We start from the raw sequence: 18,069 nt of genomic DNA, 5'->3' as shown, positions 1-18,069 counted from the left end.
ACGATGAGAAGCCCACACACTGCAAAGAAAAGTAGCCCCGCTCACCACAACTAAAGAAAGCCCATGTGCAGCAACGAAGACCCAACACAGCCAAAAACAAAACAAAACAAACAAACAAAAAAACCTACAACATACTAATTGGTTTAATGACCACGTGGATTCCACACTTCCCTGAAGATATTTTTTTGGAATAAGAAACCAGTTAAAAAGTTTTCCCTTGGATATCTCTGTAGCACTAATGCCCTGGGCTTAGAGGTAGGTGTGAATATTCCAGTACAACCTATTCCAATTATAGTATAGACTTCACAGGGCCCAGGTACTGATACAGATCCTCCTCTTTTTCTTTTTCTTTTTTTAAATGAAATTTGGAGTTTAATTGGAACAGAGATACGATGCAGATCCTCTTCTTAATGGACTCTTGCCTAATAGCAATTATCCCACTCAGAGCTCCTAAGGAACCTGGCCTCCAGTTTGGGCTGAGCACGTACCCAGTTCTGAAACTTGGCCCAGCAACATTTTTGCCAACCTGAAACAATTGTCATTATGTTTTTGCATACAATTCTTTCTGGCTCCTTTCCCAGTTAAGAAAATGTGTTTCCTCAGTCCAGCCCTCACCTACATGCATGTTAACACCTTGGAAATGGAGATGGGCTCTTAAATTCAATGAAATCCACTATTTACAATCATCAGACGTGTAAATTATAACCGATCCTTTCTTAACCCCTTTTTGAGATCTGCTTTTCTTCACCTGTACTAAGCAATTCATGATTTTCCTGTCCTCTGCTAAATCCTGGTTGGCTGAGTTAGCCTGAACTGTGTTAGTAACAGGGTCATCATGGAATCTGAGTCCCAGGTGCCCGAGGATACAAGTTCTTTGACTTTTAGGATGTTCGTAGACATTTTTTCCCCAATGTCTAAGTATTCTGTCCTTAGAAAATGTGATGGCCCCAATCTTACTTTTTTGTTTGGCTTAAATATCATCTGTTTATTAGAGACCAAACTATTAGAAAATTAAATTCCCCATCTAATATTTCAGATTCTCCCTCTCCTTTTTCCCCATCCAGTCACCTAACAAAGCTGTGTGTTAGCACTTGGGCAAACTAAAAAACTTGATTTTTTGTTTACATCAGAGAGTCAATCTCTGAACTACTTGTCCATGTAAATAATAACCAATTTATCTCATGATCAAACTGTGGTATAGTTTGATAAGGCCTTCTGCATCTATACCTTAAAAAAAAGGAACCATCTTTTTTGTGTGTATCTAAACCTTCTACTCATTTGCATACCCACCCCTCAGATGTCTGGAACCAATTTGATAGTCCTCCAAATTGTATTCCTTTTTTTTTAAGTTGTTTTATTTTTTTTGGAATTTGATTTGATTAGAATTTTTATACAGCAGGTTCTTGTTAGTTATCTATTTTATACATATTAGTGTACACCTGTCGATCCCATTTTCCCAATTCATCCTCCCCGCCCCCTGCTTTCCCCGCTTGGCGTCCATATAAGCAAATTGTATCCTTAAACTTTTCATTAACTGGTATAATAGCTGTAGGGAGAACACACCAAAACTGGTAATTCTACCAAAGCTTTATTTAAGATGGAACCACAACCTTCCGGCAGACACCATAATAGGATACCAGCCACATGGAGCTCCACAATGAAAAGAAAGATCTATCTTCAGGAAACTGTCTGGAAGCTTAGCATCAAAGGAACTGCTAGGCTATAAACATCATCATGAGTTAAGACTGTGCCCTCAGGGCCACATAGAATTATTTATATCAGGATTGAGACCCTTTCTTGCAAATCAGCGGATATCCTTAAACCTGTGTGAACTGACTGGGAGATTTATAGTTTGTAGCAGCAAATACAATATTATTACATAGGGACTCTATCCAAAATGGGATCACCAGCCATTTTCAAACTTTTAAAAGTATCAGAACATTTCTATTAAAAATCAAAGTTTTTTTTTGTTGCTGTTGTTGTTTTTATATCAATTGGTAGCCTGTGATAGTGACACTATACTATAAGAACTGAGTACTGGGGCTTCCCTGGTGGCGCAGTGGTTGAGAATCTGCCTGCCAATGCAGGGGACGTGCGTTCGATCCCCGGGCTGGGAAGATCCCACATGCCACGGAGCAACTAAGCCCATGTGCCACAACTGCTGAGTCCACGTGTCGCAACTACTGAGCTCGCATGCTGCAACTACTGAAGCCCACGTGCCTAAAGCCCGTGCTCCACAACAAGAGAAGCCACCGCAATGAGAAGCCCGCGCACCGCAACGAAGAGTAGCCCCCTCTCGCTGCAACTAGAGAAAGCCCGTGCACAGCAAAGAAGACCCAGTGCAGCCATAAATAAATAAATAAATAAATTTAAAGAAGTGAGTACTTACGTATGGCTGATTCATTTTGCTGTGCAGTAGAAGCTAACAGAACATTGTAAAGTAACTATACTCCAATAAAAATTCATGAAAAAAAATGAGTACTGCTGGGGTCTAGAAGGCTATAAGTTCCAAGGAGAGTTAAACCCTGCGATTGGTGGTAAGACTAGAAAACAGCAGTGAGTACAGTCACCACATAACAAGGAGCAGAAGAGTGTGATGGGGATAGTGCAGGGCCATGAGGGGCTTCCCAACCTTTGCTTCATCTACAGGGACTAACATGTAAAATTTCTTTCAAGTCTCCTGTTGTATCATAGAAATCAGTGCAGTTTGGCCCTCTACACCATAACGTTTGTCTTAAGTAAAATTGTTTTATTCCTAAATCATGGAGTAAAATGTGTACACGTAAAAGATGTGCTGAATTTATTGTGTGGCTTCAAAGAATCTCCTGGCACGTTGCTGAGGGTCAAACTCGCGTGCTGAGTGAGCCAGGTTAGTATGGGCGCTGGACAGTACACGGGCTCTGGAATGAGATAGAGCAGGGGTGGAGTTCCAGCTCTAACGTGTAGAAGCTGCATGACATCGGGCAGTTATTTAACCAGCCTGAGCTTCGGTTTCCTCAACTGTGGAATGGTTTTAACAATGCCTGTCTCAGAATGGCTACGCATTCTCCCCTTCTTCTTAAGCAACAGAACCCTGAGTTTTGGCAAGACGTGGTGCCGAAACCCGGCAACTCACATTGGGACTTGAACCCAGGTTCTTTTTTTTTTTTTTTTTAATAGATCTTTATTGGAGTGTAATTGCTTCACAATACTGTGTTAATTTCTGTTGTACACCAAAGTGAATCAGCCATATGTGTACACATGTCCCCATATCTCCTCCCTCTTGCGTCTCCCTTCCACCCTCCCTATCCCACCCCTCTAGGTGGTCACAAGGCACCGAGCTGATCTCCCTGTGCTATGCGGCTGCTTCCCACTAGCTATCTATTTTACATTCGGTAGTGTATATATGTTGATGCTACTCTCACTTCACCCCAGCTTCCCCCTCCCACCCCATGTCCTCCAGTCCATTCCCTATGTCTACATCAAAAAAACAAACAATCCAATTAAAAAATGGGTGGAAGACCTAAACAGACATTTCACCAAGGAAGACATACAGATGGCCAAGAAGCACATGAAAAGATGCTCAACATCACTAATTATTAGAGAAATGCAAGTCAAAACTACAATGAGGTATCACCTCAAGCCAGTCAGAATGGCCATTATCAAAAACTCTAGAAAAAATAAATGCTGGAAAGGGTGTGGTGAAAAGGGAACCCTCCTGCACTGTTGGTGGGAATGTAAATTGATACAGCCACTATGGAGAACAGTATGGAGGTTCCTTAAAAAACTAAAAATAGACCCAGCAATCCCACTACTGGGCACATACCCTGAGAAAACCAAAATTCAAAAAGAGTCATGTACCACAATGTTCATTGCAGCACTATTTACAATAGCCAGGACATGGAAGCAACCTAAGTGTCCATCGACAGATGAACGAATAAAGAAGATGTGGAACCCAGGTTCTTTTAACTGAGATCACACACCTGGTCTCAGGACTTAATGAAACTCACTTTCTTGATGTCTCATTGCAGAAAGAATTCAGTGAGAGACAAAGTGATAGGTAAGAAGTGGATTTATTTAGAGAGAAACACACTTCACAGAGTGTGGGCCATCTCAGAAGGCAAGAGAGGCACCAGGATATGGGGTTGTCGGTTTTTATAGGGGTGGGTAATTGCATAGGCTAATGGGTGGGAGGAATATTCCAGCTATTTTGCGGACAGGGTGGGGATTTCCAGGAATTGGGCTACTGCCCACTTGTTGACCTTTTATGGTCGGCCTTGGAACTGTCATGGCGCCTGTGGGTATGTCATTTAGCGTGTTGATGTGCTACCATGAGCGTATACTGAGGCTCAAGGTCTAGTGGAAGTCTTATCCACCATCTTGGGCCTAACTGATTCTAACCATTTATGTCGTGTTCTAAGGCTATGTCATTCTTTTAAAGGTTGTGCCCTGCCCCCTTCCCTCCTGTTTCACTACCATTTGGGTTCCCAGCTGCATAGCATTTCTCAGTCTCCCCAGGAGGTAGATAGAGCCAAGTGACTAAGTTTTCCAATGGAGTAGGAGCCAGAAGGATGTGTGCTACTTCCAAGCCTTGTCCAAAAAGTATCCCATGTGCTTTCCTTCATGTTGCGTCTTCCCTCCTCTCAGGAGCTGAACTGGCCTTTACAGTGATGGCCAGAATGACTTGGAAAGCAATGTACTAATGATGGCGGAGACTCGGTTAGCCTGGATCTGTGAATGACTGAATCAGAGCCCTTGCCCACTTGCAGTTGGTGCTGAAAGCTCGGCCTCTGTGCACAGGTGCCGAATTGAATCTCAGAGACACAGTTTGGGGTGAAGTAGAAAAGAATAGCTTTATTGCTTTGCCAGGCAAAGGGGGAACACAAGAAGCTCATGCCCCTCAGTAACTGTTCCAACCTGCAAGGATTTGTTGAGCAGTTTTATAGCAATGGTTCAAGGGCAGGGTTGCCGATAAGGATTAGGGTATGTGCAGGGCCTGCACTCCTTAACTCTGGCCTGAGGTGGTTTCTTGAAGAGCTTCTCCGGTTCCTTTAATCTGGAATGAAGAATGCTAACATCTTCCACTTGTTGGGGATTTTAGTTCTGTAAGGAGCTCAAAGATATTGTCATGTATATCCCTCCGCATGTTGCGGAGCAACTAAGCCTGTGCACCACAACTACTGAGCCTGCGCTCTAGGGCCCACGTGCCACAACTAGTGAGTCTGCGTGCCACAACTACTGAAGCCTGCGTGCCTAGAGCACGTGCTCCGCAACAAGAGAAGCCACCGCAATGGCTTCCTAGAAGCCCACGCACCGCAATGAAGAGTAGCCCCCGCTCGCTGCAACTAGAGAAAGCCCGCGCACAGGAACGAAGACCCAACGCAGCCAAAAATAAATGAATGAATGAATCAATGAATGAATGTCTCTTCAACTGGCAACTCCCAGGACTCAGACAGTGGGTTTATAATTTGTTCCAACTACTAGGCTTTGTTTTTCTTCTGTCGCAGTAGAAATGCCTCTTATTAAATACCTGATTTCACGTGGAGTACAGTACTAACTTTGAGAGCCCAGCCCTATCACCACCTCCTGAAATGAGACACAGCCATTTCACTGAACTGACCTATTCTCAGGACTAACTTCTTCAAACAGGACATGGAGTCATGTATCAACCTAGCTTCTGGATGGTGAAACTTCCCTGGGAAGTTTCAAAGGCGGGACTGTCGCGGAACAGAATTTGCTGCCCCAAAATGTCTCTTTGGAATATTTTAAGCTGGTTGATTTCTAAGAAATAGCCGATCCGGGAAAAACTCTGAAAATCAAGTAGGAGTTACCCTTTTGTAAGAAAGATTTACATTTGTAAGGGAAATCTCCAATTGTAAGGGCGGTTCCCTCACTATACCTGGGAGAGGAGGTTGACCAATTCTCTAGAAACTCTCATGAATGGAGAAGGCAATGACTTAAATCTGCATAACAACCTCACCCTTGTTTACTGTGCCTTTGCCTGTAACCCGTTGTAACTGACTCTCCCCATCCTCAATGTCCTCTGTGGTCTTTTTTTTTTTTTTTTTTTTTTGCGGCACACGGGCCTCTCCCGTTGCGGAGCACAGGCTCCGGACGCGCAGGCTCCGTGACCATGGCTCACGGGCCCAGCCGCTCCGCGGCATGTGGGATCGGCAGGCGGACTTTCAACCACTGCGCCACCAGGGAAGCCCTCCTCTCTGGTCTTTACTGAGAATGGTATTTAAGGTGAGGGCTTCAGCCATCTTGGCGAGTGACCCAGTTTTCCTGGGTCTCTCCCATGTTATTAAAATTTTTGTTCGATTTTTCTACTGTTAATACGTGTCATTCCAGTTTAATTTTTAGACCAGCCAGAAGAACCCAAAAGCGTGAAGGAAAATCTCCTCCTCCCTGACAGAAGATAAGTGTTGTTTTAAAAGTAATACTGTTTTCTCTTTTTATCATAAGTAATACATGAATACAGTCTCACTTTGAGACATTAAATCATTCAAACAACGGAAGACCAGCCTCACTTTCAGCCCCTCCTGTAAGCACATAGGTTTGGGGGGGGTGGGTCCCCAGAGAAAGAGAACCAGGCATGACTTTCTTTTTTTTTAATCTTTTATTTTACTTATTTTTATTTAATTTTTATTTTATATTGGAGCATAGTTGACTAACAATGATGTCTTAGTTACAGGCATGACTTTCTTGACAGAAGAGAATCCATTTTTGCCCTAAGCCATTTTGTGATCTAAGCCCGGCCACCATGCTTGCCCTTGAAAAGGTCTCAGGAATCAGTGATCTCAAGGGAACAAAGGAATGAAGGAACAGAGAAAAGGCAGCCAAACACTAGTGCAGTGATAAAGCAGAGTCCTAGTTCCTCCTCGAGGGATTATACATAATAATAGATCTCTGAGTTCAGCAGGAACTAAGGTCCCCGCCCAGGCGGAGGGTGGAAGGAGGAGGTTGACCCTCCTGACTTCCATCAACTCAACCTTGGACTCTGTTGACCTTTGCCCCAATTCTATGCTGCATTCTCCTCTGCTCCAGCTCATGAATATGCGTGTACCCTTAGCTTAAAGCTTCCTCGGTTTGGGGCTTCAACGGGAGAGGCCACAACAGAGAGGCCCGCATACCGCAAAAAAAAAAAACTTCCTCAATTTTGCTGTCCAGGGTGATGCTGCTTTGGGGAAGATCCCCCCCCCCCACCGTGTTCTCCTTATTTGCTGTAAATAATAATAAATGCTTCCTTCTCCCGATGTGTGGCTTGGTTTTCTATATTGGCTCGACACCCACCAAGAGGCACAATCAGTTTTCGGGTAACATTCCTTCCAGCTAACTCTTACTAATAGTTTCCTTGGAAGGAGCCTACCTAAGGGCCCTGGGAGGAACTAGAGCTGCATCGCCTGGGCTGGCCCAACAGAAGGGAGAGGAGGTGCCTGAGAGGGGATGAGCCCTAGGCTTCTAGCTATAAAAGGATTGCTTTCCTGCTTTGGGGGAACAGTCATGTTTATTACGATGGTTAGTTATAAACATTCTTTCCCCTAGAGTATGCAGTGTTTGAGAAACATAGGTGAATTCCTCCTAATACTCATTATTTCTAGACTGGGTTTAACCACAGCTCCCTGGGTACAGCTCAAACGAAGTTTAAATTTCTCAGCATCTGTGCATTCCAGTTATATCCTGGATTCCCGAGGATACACTCCAGGTGGAGATTTAGCAAACACCTGGTCTTTTCCGTAGCACCTGAAAGATGTGGGTACAAGCCATTATGTGTTCTGTTTTCAAATGGTAAATCATCCTAGTTTTTTTTTTTTTTTTTTTTTGATTCTGGGGGTGGGACAGAGATACCTTAACTGTGTAATTCTTAGCACATTGAGTATTGAGTATTTGCCTTTCTCTTTAGGAGTGAACATTAAACCATAAATTCTTGGATTGCAAGATGCTGTTTTTCCCACAAGATGGTGGATATTGGGGAGCTCAGTTTCATGGCCACTACCTCTTTAGAGGAATCTTGTCCATTCCATGAACGTTTATATTGAGCACCTCCATAATCCAGGCATAGATGTAGGTGCTGGGCATGTTACCCAAAAAACTGGGTTTGCCTCTTCGTGGGTGTTGATTCAAAAGATACAACCAAGCCAAAGATTAGGAGAAGGAAAGGTTTATTATTTGTAGCAAATAAGGAGAACACCGTGGATCTCTCCCAAAGCAGTTTCCCCGAACAGCAAAACTGGAGAATTTTTAAGCTAAGGATACATGCATATACATGAAGGGGCTTGAGCAGAGGAGAATTCAGCATAGAATTGGGGCAAAGGTCAACAGAGTACAAGCTTTAGTTGACTGAAGTCAGAAGGGTCAGAAAAGGTCACCATCACCATCCCTTAAGTTCTAGTTGATCGGGTGGTTGAGTGCTTGGGGCGGGGTGGGGGGGTGGGGGGGGGTTGAATTCTGCACAACAGCTCAAGAAAGTGCTTCAGGCTAATCTTTACAACTGAAACACAACTGGGAGTCTTTACAACTGATTTGGTATCTTTGCTATCCTTACTTCTCTTGCCTGATAACAGTTTGTTCTTTTGTTCCCTTAAGATCATTATTAAAAGATCTTTGATTACTGAGACCTGTTCCAGGGCAAGCATCGCACCAGGCTTAGATCGCAAAATGACTTAGGCCACAAATGGCTTCTCTTATGTCAAGAAAACCATACCTTGTGCTCTTTCTCCCAGGACCCCCTACCCTATCCACTTACAGGCATACAACAGCGAATGAGACAGACAAGGGTACCGTTATGGAACTTACATTCTAGCTGAGAGAGAAGACAGATAATAGGCCAGCAAAATAAATAGGGTAGTTACACAGTGTGATCAATGCTATGAAGGAAGTAAATAAAACGATGTGATAGAGAGTAGAAATATCTGAATTGAGACTGAAGGATGAGGATGAGCACCCCACCGTGGGAAGGGCGGGGGCAGGGAACTGCCAGGGTAATTGTCTTGAGGTGGGAAAATCATTTGATGATGTTCAGGTACAAAAGGAGCCAATGTGACAGGAGTCAGATCACAGCTGTCATATAAAGAGATTGGTTTTTTTGTTTTTGTTTTTGTTTTTTTTTGCGGTACGCGGGCCTCTCACTGTTGTGGCCTCTCCCGTTGCGCAGCACAGGCTCCGGACGCGCAGGCTCAGCGGCCATGGCTCACGGGCCCAGCCACTCTGCGGCATGTGGGATCTTCCTGGACGGCATGTGGGATCTTCCCAGACCAGGGCACGAACCGGTGTCCCCCGCATTGGCAGGCGGATCCTCAACCGCTGCGCCACCAGGGACGCCCAAGAGATTTGTTTTTGTTGTTGTTGTTTACTTAAAGAAAAATGCACAACATAAGAGTTGTGAGTTTTGGGAATTCCTTGGTGGTCCACTGGTTAGGACTCCGCACTTTGACTACTGAGGGCCCGGCTCCACTCTCTGGTTGGGGAACTGAGACCCCACAAACCATGTGGCACGGCCAAAAATAAATTTTAAAGAGTTGTGAGTTTCAAATAAACAATCTAACCTTACACCTAAAGGAACTAGAGAAAGAAGAACAAACAAAACCCAAAGTTAGTAGAAGGAAAGAAATCATAAAGATCAGAGCAGAAATAAATGAAATAGAAACTAAGAAAACAATAGCAAAGGTCAATAAAACTAAAAGCTGTTTTTTTGAGAAGATAAACAAAACTGATAAACCTTTAGCCAGACTCATCAAGAAAAAGAGGGAGAGGACTCAAATCAATAAAATTAGAAATGAAAAAGGAGAAGTTACAACAGACACCACAGAAATACAAATCATCCTAAGAGACTACTACAAGCAACTCTATGCTAATAAAATGGACAACCTGGAAGAAATGGACAAATACTTAGAGAGGTATAACCTTCCAAGACTGAACCAGGAAGAAATAGAAAATATGAACAGACCAATCACAAGTAATGAAATTGAAACTGTGATTAAAAATCTTCCAACAAACAAGAGTCCAGGACCAGATGGCTTCACAGGTGAATTCTATCAAACATTTAGAGAAGAGCTAACACCCATCCTTCTCAAACTCTTCCAAAAAAATTGCAGAGGAAGGAACACTCCCAAACTCATTGTATGAGGCCACCATCATCCTGATACTAAAACCAGACAAAGATACTATAAAGAAAGAAAATTACAGACCAATGTCACTGATGAATACAGATGCAAAAATCCTCAACAAAATACTAGCAAACAGAATCCAACAACACATTAAAGGGATCATATACGATGATCAACTGGGGTTTATCCCAGGGATGCAAGGATTCTTCAATATATGCAAATCAATCAATGTGATACACCATATTAACAAATTGAAGAAGAAAAACCATATGATCATCTCAGTAGATGCAGAAAAAGCTTTTGACAAAATTCAACACCCATTTATGATAAAAACTCTCCAGAAAGTGGGCATAGAGGGAACCTACCTCAACATAATAAAGGCCATATACAACAAACCCACAGCAAACATCATTCTCAATGGTGAAAAACTGAAAGCATTTCCTCTAACATCAGGAACATACAAGGATGTCCACTCTCACCACTATTATTCAGCATAGTTTTGGAAGTCCTAGCCATGGCAATCAGAGAAGAAAAAGAAATAAAAGGAATACAAATTGGAAAAGAAGAAGCAAAACTGTCATTGTTTGCAGATGACACGATACTATACATAGAGAATCCTAAAGATGCCACCAAAACTATTAGAGCTAATCAATGAATTTGGTAAAGTTGCAGGATACAAAATTAATGCACAGAAATCTCTTGCATTCCTATACACTAATGACAAAAGATCAGAAAGAGAAATTAAGGAAACAATCCCATTTACCATTGCAACAAAAAGAATAAAATACCTAGGAATAAACCTACCTAAGGAGGTAAAAGACCTGTATTCAGAAAACTATAAGACACTGATGAAAGAAATCAAAGATGACACAAACAGATGAAGAGATATACCATGTTCTTGAATTGGAAGAATCAATTTGTGAAAATGACTGTACTACTGAAAGCAATTTACAGATTCAGTGCAATCCCTATCAAATTACCAGTGGCATTTTTTTACAGAACTAGAACAAAAAAATCTTAAAATTTGTATGGAGACAAAATTTGTATGCCCCAACTAGAGAAAGCCTGCGTGCAGCAATGAAGACCCAACACAGCCAAAAAAAAAAATAATAATAATAAATTAATTAATTAAAAAAAATTGTTCCTAAGGTATATCTCTAACTATCTAAAGGGGCTGCTTGTCCAAAGTACAGGGTAACTCATCATGTTATCATCATGTTATCATGAATTTCCTCTTTGTGTGCTGTTGGTCAGTGACTGCAGTGGGTTAGGACTGAATCCTTGTAGAACTGGGTGGTGAGCAATTCTCTGTGGTTTTTTTTTAAATGAATTTTTATTGGAGTATAGTTGATTTACAATGTTGTGTTTCTACTGTAGCTCTGTGTTTACAATTTTATTCTAAGAACAATGGAAAGCTATTGGAGGGTAAGCAACAAAAACAACATCTGACTTATGTTCTTAAATATAAAATACATTTAAAAACACAAAATATAAAACATAAAATAGCTGCTGGGTGGAGAAGGAGGTTCTACTATCTCCTCATGACCTTCTTGCTGTAGACAGATGGGTTCCATCAAAACAGCAGGAGTGGGAAACTGTGCCCTTTCAATTCCACTCCTCATAACCATGGGCGTCTTTTCTTTCTGCGTCCCAGCACTATGGAAAAGCCCCGTGTATGTGTGAAGAGAGTTGAGGCACCCCAGGAGAACTTAGGTTTTGGGGCCTCAAAGGTGGGATGAGTTTTTCTCTGAGCTCCTTTCCCAGACTTTGAGGTTCCCTGGGCTAAAGGAAAGTCCTAGCTTCTTAGGTGATGACTCAATCATCCGGCCACAGGACTTGTGTCACCAAGTCATATAGTCTCCAATAGGAACTGAAGAAATGTTACTTCATGATAATGAAAGTGACAGCAAATAATGAAATAGCAAAATACTGGATGAAATTACCAAAAAAAAAAAAAAAAAAAAGAAAAAAAATCAGCAAGTGGTAGGAAGATGCTCTCTAAGGCTTTTGAACTAGAAAAGTATAAAGGGAATTAAAAAACACAGTCATTCCAGAAAACTTGATAGATTATTTTATTTTCTCAAACATAGTTTGATACATAAATGAACTTAAAGTAACTTTCTTTTCTGAAGTAAATTTGCAGCGGTGTAAGCAAAGTCTTCAGGATGAGGATATGATTTATTCATGTTTCTCTAATGTGCCCTTGACTCTATCCAATTTATTCATGATATGACTTTCTATTTTATAAATCTCAAAATAAACAAGGATGGATTTAATCTTTTAAGGAACCCATGTTTTTTAGAGTATAGAAAACAGAAGTGGGATGTTAGCCATGTTTTCTTTATTTTCTTTTTAGCCATGTAATCTTTATTCTCTCTTTTTTTTTTTCCTTTTAAGGAAAATAGATTGAGAGTCAATCCTTTTGTTATAAACTGATGAAGTGGGGACTTCCCTGATGGCGCAGTGGTTAAGAATCCAACTGCCAATGCAGGGGACGAGGGTTCAGTCCCTGGTTGGGGAATTAAGACCCCACATGCCTCGCGGCAACTAAGCCCACGTGCCGCAACTACTGAGCCCGCACACCACAACTAGAGAGAAGCCCGTGTGCCACAAGAAAGGATCCCACATGCCACAATGAAGATCCCGCATGCTGCAACTAAGACCCGACGCAGCCAAATCAATCAATCAATAAAAATAAACTAATGAAGTAAAAATTCTTATATCTGTACGTATGTGTCTATATATATAGATACATACATCTATATCCATTATCCCAAATTAGAAAACATGAAACTATTTCCACTGCTTTTGCATTTGGGACAGGCATTGAAGTTAGATCTTATTTTCCAGGTACCTCACTTAAACCTCCAGAGTATCTAATAAAACCATTTATTTAAAACCTACATCTTCTGGGCAGCTCCTAAAGAAGAAATACAAATGACAAATCAAAATAAAACATATCAACTCCACCAGTAGTTAGAGAAAAGCAAACAATACCAACTACTACCAAAAAAAACCCCTGATTATTCCTCACATATCTTATTGATAAAGAGGGGGAAAAAAAGATAATACTCAGTGTTTGCAAAGTGATGGTGGGGTAATGTATTTTTTTAGGATGTGGTTTGACCGTATGTATCAGAATTTTATTTATTTTTTCATGTATAAGGAAATTCAGGTGTAGAAGCTATGTAAATTAGCTTGTTCAAGATACCTAGGTGGTAAATGGCAGGGTTAGGATTCAAATTCAGGTAGTCTGGCTCCTGTATTATTATTATTTTTTTGGCTGTGTGTGGCACGTGGGGTGCGGCATCTTAGTTTCCTGAACAGGGATCGAACCTGTGCCCCCTGCAGTGGAAGCGCAGAGTCTTAACCACTGGCCCACAAGGGAAGTCCCTGTATCACAATTTTAAATGAACGTACCAGCAATTCTCTTCAGAAATAATTCTAAGGAGTCAGTCACACATATGTGCTAAGTTTTATGCATAAGTATGTTCAGCACAGTATTATTTATTCGAATGAAACACTAGAGACAACCTAATCATTTGTCAGTATCAGATTGGGTTGAGAATATTATGATACATTCACACAATGGAATGCCTTGTGTTCAATTATATGGTCAATTATAAATGACAGCACAGATCTACACTGATACAGAAAGATTTTTTTTTTTTGGCAGTATTGCACAGCATGTGGGATCTCAGTTCCCTGACCAGGGATTGAATCCTCGCCCCCTGTAGTGGAAGCACAGAGTCTGAACTATTGGACCACCAGGGAAGTGCAACACAGAAAGATTTATATCACATATTGTTGAATGAAAGAGGTGATTACTAAAAAAAAAAAAAAAAAAAAAAAAAAAAAAAAAAGAGGTGGTGGTACTGATGGCATGCATAGTATAATTTCATTTATATAAAACTGCATGTTTAAAAAAAGCATGTTTTTGTGTGTGTGTGTGTGTGTATGTGCGCACGTGCGTGTGGATAGCCAATTCTAGATAGATGTCTGAAAGGATCTTCAGAAGAGTGTTAGCAGTATTTGGTTAGATTTACTTCCTTTTGGGTACTATTCTCTATTATGTGACTTCTTTTTTCTATGAGAATTTTTTTCTTTTTACTCTAAGAAAAACAATAAAGGTATTTTCTACTTTAGAACAAAAGTGAAATAGATCAGCAAATTTAAAAATAAATAGGATTGGGACTTCCCTTGTGGTGCAGTGGTTAAGAATCTGCCTGCCAATGCAATGGACACGGGTTCAAGACCTGGTCCAGGAAGATCTCACATGCCGTGGAGCAACTAAGTCCGTGCGCCACAACTACTGAGACTGCTCTAGAGCCGGCCGTGAGCCACAACTACTGAAGCCCATGTGCCAAAACTACTGAAGCCCGTGCAACTAGAGCCCGTGCTCCGCAACAAGAGAAGCCACCGCAATGAGAAGCCCGCGCACCGCAACGAAGAGTAGCCCCTGCTCACTGCAACTAGAGAAAGCCCGCGCGCAGCAACGAAGACCCAACGCAGCCAAAAATAAATAAATAAATAAATTTTAAGAATACATAAATAAATAGGATAAAAAGAAAAATAAGTATAGTTCTACCCAAATAAAATTGATAACTTAGATGAAATGGACCATTCCTCAAAAAACGCAATCATGACTTACCCAATACGAAATAGATAATATGACTGCCCCTGTAACTATTAAGGAAGTTGAATTTATAATTTAAGAATTCCCAAGAAAGAAAACCTCACGTCCAGATAGTTTCACTGGTGAATTCTATCAAACATTTGAAGAATAGTTAATACCAATTCCATGCAATTTCTTTCACAAAATAGAAGAGAAGGAAACATTTCACAATTCTTTTCAGGAAGCTAGTGTTACCTTACACCAGAACCATACAAAGGCAGTACAAAAAAGAAAACTACAGACTATATCCCTCATGAATATTGATGAAAAATTCCTTCACAAAATATTGGCAAATAGAATTCAGAAATATATACCAAGACTTATACACCATGACTAGGTGGCATTTATCCCAGAGATGCAAGGCTGGTTCAATATTTGAAAATCAATCAAATTATTTACCATGTTCAAAGGCTAAAGAAGAAGAATCACATGATCGTATTAACTGGTGCAGAAAAGAGCATTGCAAAATTTAACACCTGTCCATGATAAAAATTCTCAGAAAAATAGGAACAGAGGAAAACTTTCTCAACTTAATAAAGAGCATCTACAAAAAAACCTATAGACAATGTTATATTTAATGGTGAAAAACTACGAGCTTTTAGTTTGCTAGGACTGCCATAATAAAGTATCACAGACTGGGTAACTTAAACAAAAGTTTATTTTCTTCCAATTCTGGAGGCTGGAAGTGCAAAATCATGGTGTCAGCAGGACGATTTCTTCGGAGCCTCTCTCCTTGGCTTGCAGATGGCTGTCTTGTTCTGGTGTCTGCACATGGTCTTCTTTCTATAAATCTGTGTCCTAATCTCTTTTTATAAAGACGCCAGCCATATTGGATTAGGGCCCACCCTGATGACCTCACTTTAACTTATTAACGTCTTTAAAGACTTTATCTCCAAATATAGTCATATTCTGAGGTACTGGGGGTAGGATGTCAAGATATGAATTTTCAGCCCATAACACCCCCTAAGATTAGGTACAAGGCAAAGATAGCCACTTTCATCACTCTAATTCAATTATAATTCTAGAAGTTACAGCCAGGGCAGTAGGGCAAGAAAGGGAAATAAATGGAATACAGATTCGAAGGAAGAAATAAGAGTGTCCCTATTGGCAGATAATGTGATTTTCTAGTTAGGAAATCCCAAGAAGTCTACAAAAAAACTCCTAGACCTAATAAGTGAGTTTAGCAAGGTCACAGGATATAAGATAAAAATACAAAACTCAATTGTATTTCTGTATACCAGCGAGGAACATGTAGACACTGAAATTAAAAATACAGTACCCTTTACAGTTGCTCAAAAAAAGAGAAATACCTAATTGTATATCTAACAAAACACGTATAGGACTTGTATGCTGAAAACTACACAAAACTGATGAAAGAAATCAAAGCAGACCTAAATAAATGGAAAGGCATATTTTGTTCTTTTCAGCAACAAAGACCCAACACAGCCAATAAATAAATAAATGTTCCTTAAAAAAAAAAGAAATAGTAGCTTAAAAAAAAAATCACAAGGAGATATCATTACATGCCTGTCAGAGTTGCTAAAAAAAAAAATAGTGGCAACACTAAATGTTGGCAAGGATGGGGAGAAACTGGATCTCTTATACATTGTTGGTGGGAATTTAAAATGTTACAGCCTTTCTGGAAAACAGTTTCTTACCAATCTAAACATGCAACTACCATACAACCCAGCATTTGCACTTCTGGGCATTTATCCCAGAGAAATGAAGACATGTACAAAAACCTGTACATGAATGTTTATAGCAGCTGCTTTAGTAATAGTCAAAATCTGGAAACAACCCAGATGTCCTTTGACAGGTAAATGATTATGTACTCCATACCATGGAGTACTACTTAGCAATAAAAAGAGAGAGCCATTGATACAACAACTGGATAAATCGCTAGATAATTAGATCCAAAAAGGTTACATACTGTATAATTCCATTTATATAACATTCTGTAACAACAATCTTATAGAAAAGGAGAATAGACGAATGGTTACCAAAGGAGGCAGGGAAGTAGATGTGGCTATAAAAAGCCACCAGGAGGGATCCTTGTGGCAGTGGAGCTGCTCTGGTGTTGATGACTGACTGTATCGTTGTCAATATCCTGGTTGTGATGCTGTAGTATAGTTTTCCAAATTGTTATCACTGGGGGAAACTGGGTAAAGGCTACACAGGATCTCTCTATTATTTCTTTCCCTCTTCCTTCCTTCCTTCCTCCCTCCCTCCCTTCCTTCTTTAGTTTTTAGTATTTATGTATTAATTTATTTATTTGGCTGTGCCAGGTCTTAGTTGCCGCACGTGAAATCTTTACTTGAGGCATGTGAGATCTTTTAGTTGTGGCATGCAGGCTCTTAGTTGCGGCCTGCGGGATCTAGTTCCTTGACTAGGGATCGAACCCAGGCCCCCTGCATTGGGAGCTCGGAGTCTTCACCACTGGACCACCAGGGAGGTCCCTCTCTGTATTATTTCCTACAACCGCCTGTAAATTTACAATGCTCTCACAAAAAACGTTCAATTAAAAAGACGCAATCTGCTTGCGCAGTTCTCTGGCTCCGTTTCCTGGCCTTTGCCTTTAGCTGTTGGGAAGCCTTGTTCTTCTTCTTTTCCTGTGCCCCAGGAACTGACAGTTCACTAGAAAGCGTTTCCAATGACACCTCCAGATATGTCAAAGGGGCCTGCTGTTTGTCAGTCCGTATGAGAAGCAGCACAAACATTTCCTTAGCCGATTTCCGTGATTTTCAGTGGTTAAAATTGGCAACAGGGACATTAGTGAATTACAACATGAATTCTCATGGGAGGAGCCTAGAGGATAAATATCAGGGTTTGGAGCTCACTGTTATGATCCCTAAAGCTTGGGAGGAAGTGAGTGGGGAAGAGTTTATAAAACAACTCTACGGGGACCAGCAGCATTTTACAGCCTTGCTGTGACTTTCCCATCTTCTCCCGTTCCCTGCCTCCACTGGAGGCTACATCTGAGTTTAGATGGTTGCCCCCCAAAATTCATCTTTTCAGTTTGCTCTTGGATTGTTTCTTTGTAGACCCTGTCTTTTGTTTTTCTTTTCCTATCAGTCTTCGAATTTTTAAAGTTAAGGATTGTGTGTATATGTATATCTATCTCTATCTCATCAGGTTTTTCTATCAGTTTAATTAAACACATAATTTTTTTCTTATTAGTTATCCATTTTATACATATTAGTGTGTACATGTCAATCCCAATCTCCCAATTCATCCCCCCACCCTACTTCCCCCCCTTGGTGTCCATACGTTTGTTCTCTACCTCTGTGTCTCTATTTCTGCCCTGCAAAC

The 18,069-nt window shown here is 40.8% G+C and overlaps 1 long non-coding RNA gene across 6 annotated transcripts in view; it reads left to right on the top strand.

The window, feature by feature from the left end:
* Positions 1 to 18,069, top strand: part of LOC125964266 (uncharacterized) — a 98,167-nt gene that overhangs the window by 8,039 nt on the left and 72,059 nt on the right. For 2 of the 6 annotated variants that reach the window (XR_007477122.1, XR_007477125.1), the window contains exon 3: positions 12,483 to 12,994. The exons of the other annotated variants lie outside the window; for them this stretch is intronic. This is a non-coding gene — a long non-coding RNA (uncharacterized LOC125964266). Of the gene's footprint in view, positions 1 to 12,482; positions 12,995 to 18,069 lie in introns of those variants that run through there. 6 annotated transcript variants of the gene reach the window in all.

This window comes from Orcinus orca, chromosome 4, assembly GCF_937001465.1.
Source record: "Orcinus orca chromosome 4, mOrcOrc1.1, whole genome shotgun sequence".
Lineage (NCBI taxonomy): Eukaryota > Metazoa > Chordata > Mammalia > Artiodactyla > Delphinidae > Orcinus > Orcinus orca.
The sequence above is the reverse complement of the archived record's forward strand: the minus strand, read 5'-3'. Positions and strand labels throughout refer to the sequence as shown.